At 43.7% G+C, this 20,067-nt stretch overlaps 1 protein-coding gene across 5 annotated transcripts in view; it reads left to right on the top strand.

Moving 5' to 3' along the window:
• Positions 1-726: 726 nt before the first annotated feature.
• The window catches only part of TEC (tec protein tyrosine kinase), a 154,606-nt gene continuing 135,265 nt past the window's right edge, over positions 727-20,067 (top strand). The window contains exons 1-2 of one of the 5 annotated variants that reach the window (XM_061146025.1): positions 749-803; positions 1,463-1,544. The gene's annotated coding sequence lies outside the window, so the exon portion shown is untranslated. Of the gene's footprint in view, positions 804-964; positions 983-1,462; positions 1,545-20,067 lie in introns of those variants that run through there. The other 4 variants (XM_061146026.1, XM_061146024.1, XM_061146027.1 and 1 more) reach the window with 4 other exon arrangements.

The raw sequence follows: 20,067 nt of genomic DNA on the forward strand, positions 1-20,067 counted from the left end.
ACATTAGGTAGGTGCTTTAAGTTCTCTGTGCCTTTTACCCTACATAATATGGTGGACTTTTAAAAAAATTTATTTTATGCTGGAGTATAGTCGATTAACAAGGTTATGATAGTTCCATGGGGTCGCAGAGTCAGAAAGGGCTGAGCCACTGAGCGAGAGCGCGCGCACACACACACACACACACACACACACACACACACACACACACACACACACACACCCACGTGACCCGTAAGTGTATCAGATGCGCTCTAGTGCTTCAGGTTGGACAGAAAAAGACTTATTCTCTTGGTGAAACTGGCTGCTTCGCTCCACCTCACTGCGTTACCACCTGGCTCGCCACCATTTAGCGGAAGGGGAGGTGCGCTCCTTAGTTCCGATAGGGTCCCCGGTCACCCACAGGTAGCAGGGCTCGGGGCTCTCCCGGGCCAGGGGTGTCCGTGTCCTCGCGGGGCGGCTGGGGGGGGGGCAGAAGGAGGAGGTTCCTGCATCCAGGAAACACCAGGGACATTCCCGCGACTTCCCCGAAACTCCCGCTGGGTCCCGCGAGCCGGAACGCGTAAGCGACCCACTCCCACCTCCAGTCTCAGAACCGCAGCAGAGCAGTGGAAGCAGGTCGCCGCCGGCCTCCGCGCGCTGGAGGCGGAGCCCTCGAGGGCCGGGCGGTCGCGGGGCCGGCCTGGGCGGGGCGAGCGGGGAGGGGCGGGGCGAGCGGGCAGGGGGCGGGGCTCCCGACGCGGGACTCGGCGGCTCCGGCGGACTCCAGTGTTCCGGGCTCCGCGAAGCAGGCGCGCTCCAGCCAGGTAAGGGCGCTGCGGGCCGGCGGGGGCGGCCCTGGGCCTGCGCCACTCGGGGCGGGGAAGGGTGGGTGGGGATGCGTGCGGCGAGAGGAGGGTTCCACCAGCCCAGAGGCTGACTCTTGTGGAACCAGGAAGGATTTTGTCTACCCCGCGCGGCCGTGAGCCGCAGCGCGCCGCCCCAGGTGAGGACCCGCGTCCCCTGCGGGCTCCGGAGGGACAGGTGCGCGTCCCGGCGTGGCCGCGCCTTCCGGCGGCCGCAGTCTCTCCGTCCCCCGGCCTCCGGCGCTAGCTTCTCCCGAGGAGCGCCCGCCCCTTCTCCTTTAGAGTCTCGGGACCGAGGCCCTGAAGCAAATTCAACGTTGGGTTCACTTCCCAGCCGCGCCGCGGACTTCATTTCTTCTCTCTTCTTGGGCAGCAGCGAAGTCTTGGTGCGAGAGTTGGCAGAATCGACAGACTTCCCACGGTTGCATGTGTCTGAGTGCCTCTCCCCACCAGCCTCACCCTTTTAAATCTGGGAAACTATGTTTGACTCTTGATAGCAGGGAGTCGGTGAATACATGTGTTGGGAAAACTAGGGCCTTGACTCGGGGGTGTGCTGTTTCCTTCGGATCCTACATTTCCTTTTGGTTTGATTTTTTTTTTTTTTTTTTCCTCCATGGAAGAAGAACAAGTTGCTGTGTATCAGATTCGGAAACAGTCTCATCTGTTGCCATTCTTTGGAAACTGGAAGACTTGATTAGAAGGGTAGGTCTCAGTGTTAAGTTAGAACAACAGGATGACTGGTAGCTAAGTGGGTTTGAAGCTTATCCAAAATAGTTAAGTGTTCTGAGTATGTACCCTGTGTTTTTCCAGTGAATGCCCACTTTTTTCCTCTTAGGAAATTCTGAGAATTCACTTTTTTTCTAGATAATTCTTCCCTAAAGAGCTAGAAAGGAGGAAACACTCCCAACACACCAGTAGGTTTCCCAAGTAAGTTTAGGATTTAACAGGTTGGTTTGTGATACTGGTAGCTTAGTTGTTGAGAATCGCGTGGAGTATCATGATTTGTATGGAGAATAGAAAATGTGTATAACAGTCTCCTTAAGTATTTGAATTTTTTTGTTTGTTTAGGTACATTCTCATTGTTTAGGGAAGAGCTGTACTCTCCCAAAACTCCAGTTAATCTGATCAGTATATTCTTTTGTCAGATCTAGATGCTTACTGCGTTTATGCTAATGATCTTGATTCTTCCCAGAGGGTGTGTACGTTTTGGTTTGTAGAACTGTATAGGGCAAGCATTGCAAACACGTGCGAAACAGTGTTGTTTGATTGGCAAACCTCTAGTTCACCACACACAGGTTCTTGAACTAGAATTTTCACATCTTCCCAAATAGGGGGAAGAAAAAGAATATTAATATATGCTCTAGCACTGTCAACCTGTTCTTGCTTATTGTGTATCAAAATAGTCCTCGTATTTTGTCAGCAGCTAGTCACTCAAGGGTAGAGTCTGTGTTTTATCAAATAGTGAATCTCAAGAAAAAGGAGATCTTTGCTTCCTAAGTTGACCCTGGACAGGATGGCTGGTGGCATTGTGGCTGTGTCTGCCCACTTTTTGCTTGGGGAAGAATTGCTAGTAGAGACCTTCCTCTATGTGTACAGAGTGCTGGCAGCCTGAGCCTTGCGCTCCAGGCATATCTCTACCTCCAGGTTCCCCCAGGTTGGCCTGGTTGGTGCCTCCCTCCTCCACCCTAGCTTTTCCAGCTCCTTGGCTTCCACCCAACTCCCCTGCTCCCTGGGACTCCACCCTTGGAGAGAATCGTTTTCTTGTTCAGGGCAGGGATAGTCCACGTGGTTGACAGGGCTGTTGACTCCCAGCTTGGTGCATAGATGCTGTTGATGATGGGACTGCCTGTATCAGAGCCCTTACTATGTTCTCTTATCCAGTCTGCTCAGGCAAAGTGGAGCAACTGACGTTGAACCCAGATCAATCACTGTGAAGGCTAGCTGCCTTGGTTGGATTAACTGGAGTCTGCTAGAAAGGAGTGCAATTGGTCCATGTTCCCTGGCAGTTCTAAAATTATCCTGTCACAGGAGATTATGCCATGAGACTAGCTTTGTTGAAAAGAATCCCAGAGGAGAGAGGCATAGCAGTTTCCTTCACCTACAAGCATGCCTCCACCCAGACTTGCCTTTGCATCTCTGCTCTGGCTCAGCCAGTCCTTCTTGGATTGGATTATAACTATTAACTTTCCCACTAAGTCTGACTGTTCAGAGCTCCGATGACCACAGCTGCATGGTCTAGATGTAGAAAACGATATTTTCTTTTGTTTAGGCGAAACAAGGCTGGAATTTCCCCAAACAAATTATTAGGGAAACAAAACAAAAGCAAATAATAAAAGGGCACAGAAGCCACTATGTTTTTTGTTTTGTTATATTCTCCTCTTTATTTTTAGTTTTAAACTTTTAATCCAAGTTACATTTTTCCCTCTCCAGAAATAAACACTTGTGATTCTCTGAGCTGGTTATTTTGATATTTATTTCCTTGTAGGTGATACTTGTAGTTGCATTTTTCAGTCTGAAGCTTTATCTGTTCACTTCCCGCTGTGGAAGATGATGACTTGGTTCTCTTTTTCCCTCTGACCCCCCCATCTAACCACAGCTTCCTTATTTTCCTATCCTTGCAATAGTTAAACAGTAATTAGATCAATATTCATAGCCAAGCCAAGTACAACTTATTTTCTTCGGAGTCAGTAATTGCTTTGTTTGTTCACTGGCTTAGCTTTTTATGTACTCATCAATTTTACGCAAAGCTTTTGGATAGTTTTCAGATTCTTCCCTCAGATGCATCAGGTATTCTGTCAGTTGCATTTTCCTTGAAGAAGGTGTCCCTGAGCCTCCTGGCTTGCTCTGATCTGGACTGGCCGCCTTCTACGTGTGGGCGCAGATGTCACCCTGAGGACCCCCTTTGTTATCATCCTGGGAGTCCCCATCGTTTCTCTCCTGTATCAGTTCTCCTCTTACCTGTGGCATATGCCTTTCTCATCTCTGTAGACTCCTTTGTCCGTCCTCAATAAATTTCCTGGTGAAGGCTGCACAGGATGTGTATTTTTTTCTATTTAGTTTATTGATTTGTGTTTTGTCTATTCATTTTATAGCAAGTGCTGAAAATACGTTTACCACTGTCAACTGACAGTTTATCTGACTGCAGACTTATAGGATGGAAGATTTGAAGGCATTGTCTCATCATCCCCTTCTGGATTGTGGTGTTGCTCCTGAGAAATTCAGATTCCTTAATTGTAAAATTGTTCTGATTCCTTAATTTTGTCTGTAACCTTTCTATACACCTGCTGTTTCTGGAAGGAAGTTTATAGAATTCCTTTCTGGAAGTTTATAGAATTTTCTCTTGGCCTCCATAATCATGATGTGTGCTACAATATGGATCCTATTTATATCCATTGTTCTGGGTTCTTCCAGTCCAGAAATCTGTGTCTTTCAATTTGGGAACTTTTCTTGAGTTTTCTTATTGATCATTACTTTTTCTCTGTGATTTCACTTTCAGAACTTATTGTTCAGATATTAGATATTTTGGGCTGAATACTAGATATTTTCTTACCTTTTCTTTACTCTTATCTATCTTTTTATTTCTTATTTCTATTTTGGGGGAGATTTTCTCAATATTATCATGAACTTCTTCCACTGAGTTTTTCATGAGTGTAACATATTTTAAATATTTAAAATTAAAACATTTTTGTTCCCTGAATATATATACATACGTATTTGTGTGTGGCTTTTGTATTTATTTCTTTCTTGATTTTCTTTTATGATTTCAGTGTCTTATCTTACTGAGGAGTTTGGTTTTTTTTTTTTTTTTTTTTAAAGATTTTTTTCTTCCTGCACAGACTCAGTTTCCCCAGGTTGCTATTGTCTGTTTAGGTCTTTACCTTTTGTGTTAGAGACTTTCCATGTATTTCTGATATCCTACGTTGTCTACTCATATCTAAGTGGGGGATTAAAAAGCTAAAGATGTAGTGGGTTTGTTGACTGGGAAATTCACTATTGGGTGATTTGGGGAAACTCTGATGTTAGTACCTCTTGGGCTGGTGAGGGTGCTCAGAAAAAGCTCTTGCAGTCTTTTTCCTGGCTGATGGGAAGAGCCTGGCTGTCAGGGATCTGGGAACTAGGTGGAGAAGAAGGCTGATTGTCTCAGCATCTGCATGTTCATGTAACCGCCCCCCGCCCCCATGGTATTAAAACCACCCGAGCTGTGGTTGACATACTCCAATACAGAGACCTTCTCTTTTCTGCCCTCTTTGTGGGTAGTTACATGTTCATGTAACTCCTCTGGGGGAAGAGGCAGGGAAGAAACTCCAGGTGTTTTTTTTGCTGGGGTGGAGAAGGGGCAATCATTGAACTGCTCAGACTGGCTGAGACCTGGGAGACCTAATTGCTTCCTTAGGAGGCTTTCAATTTTCATTTTCGATCACCCCTCCCCCTACAGGGGGTGCCGTTGTCTTGACTTATTTAGATTGCAAGGAGATCAAACCAGCCAGTCCTAAAGGAAATCAACTCTGAATATTCGGTGGAAGGGCTGATGCTGAAGCTCCAATACTTTGGCCACCTGATCTGAAGAGCCGACTCATTGGAAAAGACCCTGTTGCTGGGGAAGATTGAGGGCAGGAGGAGAAGGGGATGACAGAGGGTGGGATGGTTATATGGGATCACGGACTCAGTGGACATGAGTTTGAGCAAACTCTGGGAGATAGTAAAGGACATGGAAGCTTGGCATGCTGCAGTCCATGGGGCCGCAAAGAGTCGGACCTGACTGAGAGACTGAACAGCAGCAATTTAGCATTTTCAGATTCCATGGTATAAATCAGGGTGGATCTTGGCTTCCCTTCACCCCACCAAAGTATTTTTACTATTGCCTCTTTTCTCATTCTCCCCATCCTTGTGGGTTTGTCCCTCAGTTGTCATTTTATTGGACTCTCAGGTGGGAGAGAAAGCAGAAGGTTTGTTTACTCTGCTCTTAATGCCTGAAGTGTAGCTTTCCTAACCACCCCTGCCGAGGCACTAGTGTGGTTTAGCCACGGCAGTGTGCTGCTATTTTTCCTGCCTTTACCCAGGCTAAGCATTTTCTTTTATTTTTAATCTGATTTAATTTTTTTACTTTTTGGGTGCACCATATGGCATGTGGGATCCTAGTTCCCTGACCAGGGATCAAACCCGGGCCCCCTGCATTGGAAGCACGGAGTCCTAACCACTGGACTGCCAGGGAAGTCCCAGTAAACATTTTCTAACCAGCCTGGGTGTATTTTCTCACCCAGCCCAGTTTAGGCCCCTCATTCCTTCTTATACCACTCTAAGGATTTCTTGCCAGTTGATTCCAGTGGTCCTAGGAAGCAAAACCCCTCTCCAGCCCTAGCTTGAGTAGAGTATAGCTTACTGGTCATAGAACCCTGGTTCCTGCTTTTCCAATTGGCTTTGTCTAGGAGGACTCATTATGTCACCTTTTCCTCTGAGTGTTACACCTTTCAGTGAAGCTCAGCCTCTATAAGTCTAATATTTTAAGCTGGAAGATGAGCCTGGTGTCATTGGTGATCATGTGGTCTCCAGTGGAAATTATCATATTTCCTTCTGGAGGCATTTATCACATAGTTGCCTTATCAACAGCAACATCCTCTCTTCCCATTTCAGAGCTCATGCCTTTTCTTGGAATGGGCACCGAGCTCCTGTTTCTGGCTTGGATGAGCAGGGATGACGGACTTACCCTGCTTCTCACAGATGATCACAACTTTCCCAATCCTGTTTTACCGGCTGAGACATCCTTTAGGCTCCCTTAATGCAGTGTGGTCTTCCAGCTTTCTATCTCAGTAGCTTGACAATACCAACATGATTTTCTGGTTATGCATAGAGGAGTGATGCAAGAGTTAGCTTCCACTGAAGTAGGAAGAGTGTTGATCACACACCACCTTATCTGTGTAGAAAAAGTAAAGCTCTATACTCTCATGATGGCGTTTATGCTCTGGGAATCCAGAAAAACCAGTGCTGTCAGTTGCTACAGTGGAGCAGATACAGCAATCATTCTGAAGGGTGACAGCGAAGGATAGGATGGTTAGGAAACACTCAGCTGGAACTCACTGGGTAGCATTGTGAACAAAAGCCTGGCCAAGGGGAATACCTTCGGTGCTCATTCCTCCCTCTGTATTTCCACAGGTGTCCTTCCCTTTTTCTAAACAGAGCCTTTGAAGACATTGCAACATCTTTTTCCAAGCAGCATACCTTTTCTTTAATGTGCTGAGTAATTCATATAAGTTCTTCTTTTTGTCTTAGCTGAAATGTGAACTCTCCCAGGTTAAGAGCGCATGTCTAATGAATACTAGATCATTGTATCGGGTGAATTTTTCAGATAATGGTCAACACTTGACAGTTAAAATACACACACACACACACACACACACACGTATATTGTCATAATTATCCAAGTTGTATCCAATAGTCTATATTCACTAAATTCTTTTTTAATCTATTATTATTTTTTTAAACTTTTTATTTTGTATCAGGATATAGCTGATTAACAAACAATATTGTATATTCACTAAATTCTTGATTATACTTTCACTTCTCTTTGGCTGAATAGACTGAAGCCATACAGTATTCAATTTAAGTATTCCCAAGTATATTATTGAGAAGTAATCCTGATTGAAAACATTGAGAGGACAACATTAATTTTACTTATTATTAGTTGGTTTTCACCCATATATTTCTTAGCTTAGTGTCGTAATTGTCTTGATTTTTATAGCTAAGGAGAGTAGCTTTGGAAGAGGAAGGGAAGTGTGTGCAAGCTAGGTTTCTAGTCCTCTAGGTTTTATGTTTCTAAAAGAGGAAGATTTCTTTGTATTTCAGCAATATTCATATATTTTTCCTTTGGTAACTACAAGCCATTTATTTCTTTATGCTGAGAGCTTTGGAAATGCTTAGCTATAGAATGTCAAAATGAAAAGCCTCACGTCGTCATGTGCTGCGTGGAAGATGTACGACGTAGAGCTCGGTCAGGTGTCCTACTCCTTTAACCGTATGCTTTTGCAAAATCCTGGCCTGATTCAACAGGGAAAACTTGTAGTGTCTCTTCTCTTTATCCCGAATAGAGTTCTAATAGTGTTTTTCTGTTAGCTCCGTCTTTAGAAGCTGTCATGTCCTCAGGTATCCCCCAATATTAAGTTTCAGCACAACTTGTGAGATTTCCACATGACTACCCCAAAGTTAAATTGTGTGTTTTTTTCCTACATAGTAGTGATTTCAGTATTTATTATTCTGCAATTGCAATTTAAGCATGCAGTAAAGTTAGTTTTTACCATTGGGATTATTTTTGTTTCACAGAAGGCAGTTGGCTTTCTATTTTATTTTCCTGCCTTGAGTAATAAAAATGCTTGATCCTTTATGCATGCAGAGAAAAAGAAAACAATTGAACTGAGTTTTGAGTGCTGTTAGATATGTAAGTTTTAGGTATGAATGCTTTTTACTTTTTAAAAATGGTATTCAGCTTATTTGTCACATATTTAAGCCAATTACAGAAGCAGTGCAATAAAGAATTCTTGTTCATAGATTCTGGAATCATAGCTGAAGGTTTTTGAGACTTAGCTGGTGACATCCCGCTTTGCTCCCCCAGATCAGGGATGGAGCTCCGCCTGCCAGTAGCATTCCCCAGCTCACAGTGTGCGCTCTGGACGCTCCCTGCCATCGTTAAAAAGAAGTCATTCTGTAGAATTTTATATATCCATTATTAAAAAATTGTGAACAATACTGAAACTTACAAAAAAGAGATTTAAAATGACCCCCAAACTGTTCCAGAGAGAATCTTTGTAAACTCTCCTCTCCATCATCTTTATCATCATTTGACTTTCTACAAATCTTTGGCAACTCTCTAGAAAATAATTAACCAAAGGAGCATTGTGTGCAGCCCTTTATGTAACTCCAAATTCTATAATTTTTACATATATAACACACACATATATAGATAAATAAACACACACACACGTGTGTGTGTGTGTGTGTGTGTATATACTTTATGAAATTATACTTAGACATGCTGTTCTTTGGGGAACAGTGTTCAAAATAGGCATCTTCTTATAGGAATAATTATCATTTTTAATAGCCCAGTGACAGTCTGTCTTGTTAATATGCAATGGTATTTTTGCACCACTCCCCAAATGTTGGACATATTTTTTGTTTGTCTTTAAGTAAATAGTGTTGCTTTATTTTTTTCCTGTTTGGGAATTGTTTTCTCAGGAAATATTTTTCAAAATACCACTCTGGGATTAAAGGATTTCTAGTTTCCATTCATCATTGTCAGCAGGTAGAAAATAATAATTTGTAAAAACTCACTGGCTACATAAAGTTTCCATTACCTCTTTTTTGACCCTTTTGGATCCACGGTATCTCTTTTGGGTGAAGACATAAGGTTTATCTGGAGTTCTTGAGGCCATGCCATGTACCCAGTTGTAGGTCAGATAGTGAAGCTGGAGTAGCCTGACAGGTTTATTTGTGGAGATGATGCTGAAGCTGAAACTCAAATACTTTGGCCACCTCATGCGAAGAGTTGACTCGTTGGAAAAGACCCTGATGCTGGGAGGGACTGGGGGCAGGAGGAGAAGGGGACGACAGAGGATGAGATGTCTGGATGGCATCACCGACTCGATGGGTATGAGTTTGAGTAGACTCTGGGAGTTTGTGATGGACAGGGAGGCCTGGCCTGCTGCGATTCATGGGGTCGCAAAGAATCAGACACGACTGAGCGACTGAACTGAACTGAACTGATGTTCTTGTTGATAAATGTCTACAGCCTCCTTTTATTTTGTTGGATGTCTGGTAGGAAAAGCTTCCAGAGATCAGTAACAACATGTGGAGGGGTTATAATGAGTTCTGTGAAACTAAATTTGTCTTTAGTACCTGGTCTAGGGTTCATGAACCTTTCTGGAAGTGGGAAAGGCATTGTATGTTCAGTAGGGAATTCCAGCTCTCCCACCCGTTTCCCCATTCCTGGACCACATGAAGAAGTGGGAGGGGCAGGGCAGCCAGTGACAGGAGAGAGCTTTGTAGTAATGCAGTTTCTTGATGAAGAACTGGAGCAGAGTGAATTCCTATTCAGATCCCTACCCTGACTCCCCCCTGTCTCTCAGCCTGATGTTTAAAGCCTAGGCTGGATTTCTAAGTTAGCCATTATGTGGTATTGTGTTCCTGAGCCTCGGGCTTTCCATCCATTAAACAAAGCATAATGACACCTAATTAACAGTCCACTTCAGAAAGATTCATGGCCTAATGCTTGTAAAAGACTTTGAGCTTTTCCTAGAATGTTTTATATACATTCATGAGTAATGAGGTGGCCTGCTCTGTTTAGCAAAGGACATAAATTATGGGTTTCCCAAGTGGCACTAGTGATAAAGAACCTACTTGCTAATGCAGAAGATGTAAGAGATGCGGGTTCGATCCCTGGGTTGGAAAGATTCCCCTGGAGGAGGGCATGGCAACCCACTCCAGTGTGCGTGCCTAGAGAATCCCATGGACAGAGGAGCCTGGCAGGCTACAGTCCATAGGGTTGCAAAGGGTCGGACACAATTGAATCAACTTAACATATGTATATTGTGCCCATTTTACAGATGAAAAAAGTGAGCCTCATAGAGCATAATGCCTTGTTGAGAATCAGATGATAAATTTAATGTGGCGTCTGTGGAATTTTTCTTGGTCTTTGTGGAGGAACTGACTCATTTGAAAAGACCCTGATGCTGGGAAAGACTGAAGGTGGGAGAAGGGGACAACAGAGGATGAGTTGGTTCGATGGCATCACTGGCTCAATGGACATGAGTTTGGGTAAACTTCGGGAGTTGGTGATGGACAGGGAGGTCTGGTGTGCTGCAGTCCATGGGGTCGCAAAGAGTCAGACACTACTGAGCGACTGAACTGAACTGAACTTGTGGAAAGAGTGGAATCTAAAACAAATTCTGCACAAGTGTATGTGTTGGGAAAGTGGATTTTACAGTTTTTAAGCAGATATAACCTTTGCCGGGATAAGCTACTCCTTTGTGAGGAGGAATCATGTTTGACAAATTCCCTAGAGTTCTTGAGGAACATTGGTTGCATAGTTGTGGAAGCTAGGGATAAACTGTGAAAAGACTCCACACAAAGGCTGTTAAATAAATTGAGTCAGTGGGAGGCTGGGAGAAATATTTTTAAAAGTCAGAAATAGGGAGGGGACTGGAAGACAGAACAGAGGTTAAGCATAGATGGACATTTCTCAGATTACAAATGTGAGTAAGTTAGTTTATTTATTACTATTTCTAAAGTAAAACATGTAGAAGAGGGAGTACACAGTGTAAACTCCCAAGTTTACAGTCAACCTGAACCTTTTGGGACATAAAAAGCCAAATTGCTGGTCTCAAGTTCATGCAAAATGTCAGGGAAGTAGTAAAGAAAGCGTTTAGGTAAAATGAATCCATCTGTACATACAAATGGATGTTCTAGTTTACTCAAGAATGAGATTCAGATGTTACTGTAAATTCTTAAGTGAAGACATTGATTCACTGTAGGATTTGGAACAAAAATCTAGCTACATCTTAGCTCTTGTTACACATCATTCAGAAATGCTACCTTACCGGTTTTCATGATTCTTAAGCATGTAAGATTGTTTCATCAATGTACCTTAAAAACATAATGGACTTAGAAAAAAGCAAATATATTAATCGGCAGCATAGAGGATTGAGTAAATAATTCTGCCCAATTCTTTGGTCTAGAAAGATAAATGCTGAGGAGACGTGTGGACACGGTGCACTCTCTTAAGCCCTGGCAGCCTGAGCTCCATTGTACAGGAAGACCTTTCATTTGCACCTTCTTTATTTCCAAATCATGCTCCAGTGGCCCCCTTGTAGTTAACTGAGCATGTAAGATGTGCCAGGCTCCATGCTCAGTTCGTTACATTAGATTCTCTCATTTAACCCTCCCCACAATCCCTATAAAGTGGGCAAGATTATTTTTGGCATTTTGTAGATAAAGAGCCTGAAGGAGACTCAGGGAAATCTGGTTACGTGGTAGAGTCAGAGTTCAGAACATACAGTCTGGCTCCAGTGTCATCTGCAAGCTCTCCTGAGCCACACATACTGAGCTGCCTGCTTGCCCGCTGCCTCTGTTATTTTCCCTCCTGGTCAACAGAGTTGGACAACCTGGAAGAAAACATAGAAGGCTGCTTCAAACAAAACTAAAAGCAACCAGTTCCCCTGGGTATCATTCCAAGCCCCTTAGCACTATAGGTCCTAAGATGTCTTCACAGAGGCACTGATGAATAGAAATATTCTGTGAGGGACTTCCCTGGTGGTCCAGTGGCTAAGACACGATGCTCCCAATGCAAGAGGCCTGTGTTTGCTACTGGTCAGGGAACTAGATCCCACATGCCGCAACTAAAGATCCTGCATGCTCAACTAAGACCCATGCAGCCAAATAAATAAATACATATTAAAAAAAAGAAATGTTCTGTGTGCCAGACATTAATTTAGAAGTTTCTAGTTGCCACACTGAGAAAAGCAAAACACAACAAGTGAAATTAATTTTAATAGTATATTTTGGGTAACTCAGTATACAAAAAATATTTTACCATATAATCATATGAAAGTTATTAATGTGATACTAGAAACAACTCAGGAGTTTACTGTGAGCAATATAGTATAATGCAATGCAATTGAATAGAATATCTTATGCAGTACAGTGGATAAAGTAAAATGCAGTCCTACCAAAGTTAGGAAACATATTTTATACCACTTCAGTTTTAAATTTTAAATTAAAATTAATTAAAATGAAATTAAAAGATTAGTCCTCAGTTGTAATAGCCACATATCAAATGCTTAATTGCTGTTTGCAGTGAGTGTCTACCATAATAAGTGGAGCAGCCCTATAGCAAAAGTTACTGTCTGTTTCCAAAGGCCTGGGGATTCCAGCTTCTCTATCCCCACCCTATTCCTTGACCCCTTCCAGCCCCCATGTCATCTTCCCTGCCTATACCCAGGGCTGCCATGTACAGTTGTGCAGGTTATTCACTGCAAAACTCTGGGATGTCACTCAGGTGGACGATTTGGTAGATGTGTTTACTGTGAGGATGGAAGTGAAGTGTCTAAATGAAGAGACATAATTTCCTAATTCATGCAAAGGCAGTTTTTGGGGAGGGGGCAGTGGTTGCAGTCCTTTTACACCTTCCTAGCATTCCCGCAGTTGGGCCTGGCATTTTTCTCTTGTATGCTCAGGACTTTTCCAGTATTCACAGCCTATGGCTAAAAGTAAGGAAGCAGCTTCAGTCACCCTCGCCTCTCCCCAGAATCATGTCACGAAGCCATAGTCATTTTTCCTGGTAGTTTACCTTGGAGCCATGTGTCTCACTCACCACTGTCTCCTCGGTGCCTGGCACGTAGTATATAGGTGTTGAACACATTCACTGATTTGAATTGTCGTCTGAGTTCGTTTAGGGCCCCTGTATTGTAGCCTGAGTTGCCCTTAATGAATCTTGACCTGAGGTTGATTTACCCAAGTTTGCTGACCTGGCTCGCTCTCTCACCGACTCACAGCTCACCCTTCATGTGGTAACCTTGTTCTGAATAATAATTGTCATGATTTTTATTACTACTGATAATAGCTACCATTTATTGATCCCTGTTCATCAAGCATTATGCTTAGCAGTTTATGTGCATTATTTCATTTAATCTTTCCAAACATCTCTAGAAGGTAGGTACTGTTTTATAAGCAGTAAACTGAGGCACTGAGAAATTAAGTAATTTACTTGAGATCACACAGGTGGCTCAGTGGTAAAGAATTCGCCCTCAATGCAGAAGACACAGGAGATGCAGGTTCAATCCCTGGATTGAAGATCCTCTGGAGGAGGAAATGGCAACCCTCTCCACTGTCCTTGCCTGAAAAATCTCATGGACAGTGGAGCCTGGCGGGGTACAGTCCTGGGGCCCCAAAGAGTCAGACCCGGCTGAGAGGCTGAACATACATACTCAGCTGCTGCTGCTGCTAAATCGCTTCAGTCGTATCCAACTCTGTGTGGCCCCATAGACGGCAGCCCACCAGGCTCACCCATCCTAGTCAATGTCAAAGCTGAAATTGAAAACCAGTTCTGTCTGACTTCAAAGCCCTTCTAATGGTTTAAGTGACAAAACTGGGCTTCTCTTTTGGTGTCTGGGGCCTGACTGACAAGTCGCTACACTGTCTTTGCCCCGACTTCCTTCCTTTGGGGAACTTTCTATTCACAGTCCATGTAGTTTGGGTGGGGTTGACACCACGGCCAAGGATGGTCATGTGACTCAGCTTTGGTCAGTCTGAGAAGGGCCTCCTTACCTGGCCAGGTGATTGGGCAGCGGTGAGCACATGACCTGGACGCACTCACTCAGGCTCTTTTTCTGGTTCAGTTTCAGAGAGGAGGCATCTTCCTCCCTCTGGGATTTTTCGTCTGCTGGAGTAATGTAACCTAGAACTTCTGGTGGCCACCTTTCCACTGCATGGAGGCAGCTGTTTGGAGGAGGAGGGAGCGAATGAGGCTGGTATGCAGAGAGAAGTGCCAGGGGGTTGAGAGCACAGACTGCAGCCTTTGAACCCCAGCATCCAGGGGTGCCTGAAGCATCCAGGGCTTCTTGGTTATGTGAGCCGATCCATTCCTTTTTGCTGTTGTGCTTTTGCTGTGTGCCCAAATCTAGTTGTTTGGAATTGAAAACCCTAACTAGTAGACAGACTTTTCAGAAACTATTTTTGTCATGGATTTCCCTTTGCCATTCTCTGGATGTCTGCCAGCCTCACTGCTTCTTGGGCCTGGGTGCCTACTGTGGTCTGCTCTGTGCTTGGAGGTCTTTGATCCCTGTAGACTCTGCACCTATTCAGATTGTTTCTTCCCTTTTCAGTCTGTGAGCCCTGCCCCAGTGAAGGGAGACTCCACACCCAGCCCCTCCCTGGTACGCCCTCCAATCCACTACCCCTGTGGCACAGCCCACACACGGAGATGTGGATTGTGCCATGAGTGGAACATTAGGGAAATCGGATCTTTGTAGACATTAGAACAATTACTCATCAACCTACTTTTGAATGTTGATCAAAGATTGTTGAATGCTTAACTCATCTGGCCCCTGACACTCTCTGGGATCTCAGCCAATTTAGGCCAGAGCGTTGCTTCTTATCCCCAGTTTCCTTGGCTCCCAGCCTTTCTGATCAGCTGCTTTCTTATGTACTCTCAACTCCCCTGTGATTCTGAGCTTGCAGCCTTCTACTGGCGTCCTGCCCACATCTTTCCGGTGGCCCTGTGAGGGCATTGTTCCATTGTGAATCAGCATTCCCATAGCCCAGCCGCCCCACAGAGTGAGAACACTCCCTTCTCTGCAGCTCTTTCTTCTGTAGTCTTTGCCTGGCTTCCCTTTGTTCTTTGCAGGACACACAGAAGCCTTTCTCCTTTAGCATTCAAGCCATTCATGCAAATACCCTTCTGATTTCTCCTTTTGTCACCATCCTCATGGTCATGCTGCTTGTTAGACTCACCTGGTTCATGGTTTTCTCTCCCAACTCTATCGTCTCTGCATTCATATGTACAACTAGCTTTATATATCTGTGATAAGTTGTCCAGTTGCCTTGAGGTAATTAAGTTCAGTTCAGTCGCTCAGTCGTGTCCGACTCTTTGTGACCCCATGAATTGCAGCACGCCAGGCCTCCCTGTCCATCACCAACTCCCGGAGTTTACTCAAACTCATGTCCATTGAGTCGGTGATGCCATCCAGCCATCTCATCCTCTGTCGTCCCCTTCTCCTCCTGCCCTCAATCCCTCCCAGCATCAGGGTCTTTTCCAATGAGTCAACTCTTTGCATGAGGTGGCCAAAGTATTGGAGTTTCAGCTTCAGCATCAGTCCTTCCAATGAACACCCAGGACTGAGATCCTTTAGGATGGACTGGTTGGATCTCCTTGCAGTCCAAGGGACTCTCAAGAGTCTTCTCCAACACCACAGTTCAAAAGCATTGATTTTTCAGCGCTCAGCTTTCTTCATAGTCCAACTCTCACATCTGTACATGACCACTGGAAAAACCATAACCTGGACCAGACGGACCTTTGTTGGCAAAGTCATGTCTCTGCTTTTTAATATGCTATCTAGGTTGGTTGTAACTTTCCTTCTAAGGAGTAAGCATCTTTTAATTTCATGGCTGCAGTCACCATCTGCAGTGATTTTGGAGCCCCCAAAAATAGTCTGACACTGTTTCCATTGTCTCCCCATCTATTTCCCATGAGGTGATGGGACCAGATGCCATGATCTTAGTTTTCTGAATGTTAAGCTTTAAGCCAACTTTTTCACTCTCCTCTTTCACTTTCATCAAGAGGCTTTTTAGTTCCTCTTCACTTTCTGCCATAAGGGTGGTGTCATCTGCATATCTGAGGTTATTGATATTTCTCCTGGAAGTCTTGATTCCAGCTTGTGCTTCTTCCAGCCCAGCGTTTCTCATGATGTACTCTGCATATAACTTAAATCAGCAGGGTGACAATATACAGCCTTGACGTACTCCTTTTCCTATTTGGAACCAGTCTGTTGCTCCATGTCCAGTTCTAACTGTTGCTTCCTGACCTGCATACAGGTTTCTCAAGAGGCAGGTCAGGTGGTCTGGTATTCCCATCTCTTTCAGAATTTTCCACAGTTTATTGTGATCCACACAGTCGAAGGCTTTGGCATAGTCAATAAAGCAGAAATAGATGTTTTTCTGGAACTCTCTTGCTTTTTTGATGATCCAGCGGATATTGGCAATTTGATCTCTGGTTTCTTTGCCTTTTCTAAAACCAGCTTGAACATCTGGAAGTTCACGGTTCACGTATTGCTGAAGCCTGGCTTGGAGAATTTTGAGCATTACTTTACTAGCGTGTGAGGTGAGTGCAGTTGTGCGGTAGTTTGAGCATTCTTTGGGATTGCTCTTCTTAGGGATTGGAATGAAAACTGACCTTTTCCAAAAGTCCTGTGGCCACTGCTGAGTTTTCCAAATTTGCTGGCATACTGATTGCAGCACTTTCACAGCATCATCTTTCAGGATTTGAAATAGCGCAATTGGAATTCCATCACATCCACTAGCTTTGTTCGTAGTGAAGCTTTCTAAGGCCCACCTGACTTCCCATTCCAGGATGTTTGGCTCTAGGTGAGTGATCACACCATCGTGATTATCTGGGTGGTGAAGATCTTTTTTGTATAGTTCTTCTGTGTATTCTTGCCACCGCTTCTTAATATCTTCTGCTTCTGTTAGGTCCATACCATTTCTGTCCTTTATTGAACCCATCTTTACATGAAATGTTCCCTTGGTATCTCTAATTTTCTTGAAGAGATCTCTAGTCTTTCCCATTCTGTTGTTTTCCTCTATTTCTTTTCAGTGATCGCTGAGGAAGACTTTCTTAATCTCTCCTGGCTATTCTTTGGAACTCTGCATTTCAATGGGAATATCTTTCCTTTTCTCCTTTGCTTTTTGCTTGTCTTCTTTTCAAAGCTGTTTGTAAGGCCTCCTCAGACAACTGTTTTGCCTTTTTGCGTTTATTTTCCATGGAGATGGCCTTGATCTCTGTCTCCTGTACAATGTCATGAACCTCCGTCCATAGTTCATCAGTCACTCTGTCTATCAGATCTAGTCCCTTAAATCTATTTCTCACTTCCACTGTATAGTCATAGGGGATTTGATTTAGGTCATACCTGAATGGTCTAGTGGTTATCCCTAGTCTCTTCAGTTTAAGTCTGAATTTGGCAATAAGGAGTTCATGATCTGAGCCACAGTCAGCTCCCGGTCTTGTTTTTGCTGACTGTATAGAGCTTCTCCATCTTAAAGGGAGTAGCTAATTGTGACCAGAGTGGTATATCAGGGACACTCCATGAAAGAGATTACCTGTGATCAGGAGCTTAACAAATGAGTCGGATTTCAACAGGTGCTCTTCTAGGCAGAGAGAACTCAAACAAAGGCATGGGGAAATGAAGACATCTATGTCCTTGAGCTCTAGGAAACAGATGGTAGGATGGGAAGAGGGAACCCAGGTAGAATTTGACGTGATGATATGTAGTTAAGATTAAGGAATAACCCAAAAGAGGATCCAGTGTGGAGAACGCAAGTGACGGACCAGCCTTTATTATTAAAGGGAGAAGTACTTTGAAGTTTTCAGGCATAGGATGATAGTGTAGATTATAAGATTAAAACCTGTTGGGTTGATTATAAAAGGAGAAGAGTTGTAATTAAAGAAGTTGAAGGAAGTTCATAGTAAGACTAAGGATGTAGAGAGAAGGGGTGGTGGAAGAAAAGGTGGGAGGATTTGTGGAGCAGACTGGTTGTGAGGGTGCATGCAGCAGGCAGAGAAACCAGCAGGACATCTGCTTCTTAGGAGATGGGAGAGATCAAGGTCCTGCTTGGTGATGGGTGATTTGGAGGTGCAGGATTTGGTGTGAAACAACCATGTACTAGATGTGAGTCAAAGTACAATTGGCCTTTTAATTATCTTATGTGTTAAGAGTAAGATGTTTATATCGTGATGGTAAAAATGACTTAAATTATGTAAGCTTGGGAATTCCTTGGCAGTCTAGTGGTTAGGACTCCACACTTTCATTGCTGGGACCTGGGTTCAGTCCCTGGTCAGGGAACTAAGATCCTGCAAGCCGTATAGCATGGCCAAAAAAAAAAAAAAGATGTTTTAAGATGTTTCTCACACTGTTCTGTAGAATACTACAACTCTGGGAGATGTTAATCAGGTTCAAGGGAAACAGAATGAATTCTGTGATCAGATAAGATTGGAAAGTATTCTATATGATTCACAGAGCCTATTCATGTCTTAAGAGGTTCTGAGAAATGCACACAGGGAACCAATTTGACATTGATTAGCCCTGATTTCCCTAAATATATTTGTCCATTTCAGCAAGCATGTGATCAACACACACTGTAATAATATGATTTGGCCACTGTGCTGGCCACTGGTCAGTGAGAGAGTAAAATTAGCCCATGTGCCTGCCCTTGTGAGACTGTGGACTGGTATCATCTGACAAGTTTGTAGTGTTCTGGAACAGTTTGGGAAGCTTTGAGTTAAGTTTTGTAGACATTCTTGTTTGTGCTCTGAAATATAGTGGAGTGATTTTTAAAAAAATACGTGTTTGTTTATTTGGTTGTATCAGGTCTCAGTTGTGGCACTCAGAATCCTCAGTCTTCCTTGTGGCATTTGGGACTTGCGGAATCCTTAGGTGCAGTATTTGAATGCTCTCAGTTGCAGGGGCTGGAATCTAGTTCCCTAACTAGGGTTTGAACCTGGGCCTGCTGCACTGGGGGCTTGGAGGCTTAGCCACCGGACCACCAGGGAAGCCCCCTTGAGCAGAGTGCTTATCTCCCTTCCTGTCTCTCTGCCTCTGTGTCTCTGTGTTATGCAAGTATCTCTACTTCTTCGCATATGGTTTCCTGCCCCTTCTACCTTGGGGATGGACAGAGCTTATGAGAAGCTAATTTTCAGTTCTGGGAAGTTGGTGACTTGCCCAAGGTGACCCAGCTAGTTAGTGGTAGAGCCAGAACCCAGCTCTTCAGGCTCTAGGTCCTGTGCAGATTCCATTCTTGGTGAGAAGGGACAATATGGAATGCCTAAATGTTGAAAAAAAAATTAGATAGACTCAACAGGTTGAGTGAGATATTATGGATTATGCCAATTTAATCAATATCAGGGCTGATTTAGATATCACCACCACCACCACCACCACCGTCATCACTAATGTTGAGTAGTTACTATGATCCATGTCCTGTGCTAAGCACTTTACATATATTTAATTTTTACAACAACTCTGTGAAGTAGTAATTATTACCCCATTTTATAGATGAGGAGGCAAGCTCAGAGAAGTGAGTGATATATCCATGTTTACAAAGCTAGGAAGCAACAAAGCCAGGCTTCCATTCTAGGCTGTTTTCAGAGTCCACATGCTTAACTTCATCTGTTGGGTGAGTTTTTTTCTCTGCTTCTAAAATTCCTTCTCAGGATCAGTCTGTCTTTTCTCCCTTGCCATTTCAGCTTGCCTAGCCCCTTCTCTTTGTGAAAAACTTGATTTCAGAAAGGATCTGATCTTTTATTTATTCCATGTCAGGTAACATTCATCAAATATTTAGTGGGTGCTTAGTATGTGAAGGAACTGTTTTAGGAGCTGAGGATCCAGTGGTGAACACACCGGCTAAGTTTCTGCTTGTGTGGAAGTTAGAGTCAGTGTGGAGATCACACGATTAAAAACAAATAACAGAAACA

The sequence above is a fragment of the Dama dama genome, chromosome 6, assembly GCF_033118175.1.
Source record: "Dama dama isolate Ldn47 chromosome 6, ASM3311817v1, whole genome shotgun sequence".
Lineage (NCBI taxonomy): Eukaryota > Metazoa > Chordata > Mammalia > Artiodactyla > Cervidae > Dama > Dama dama.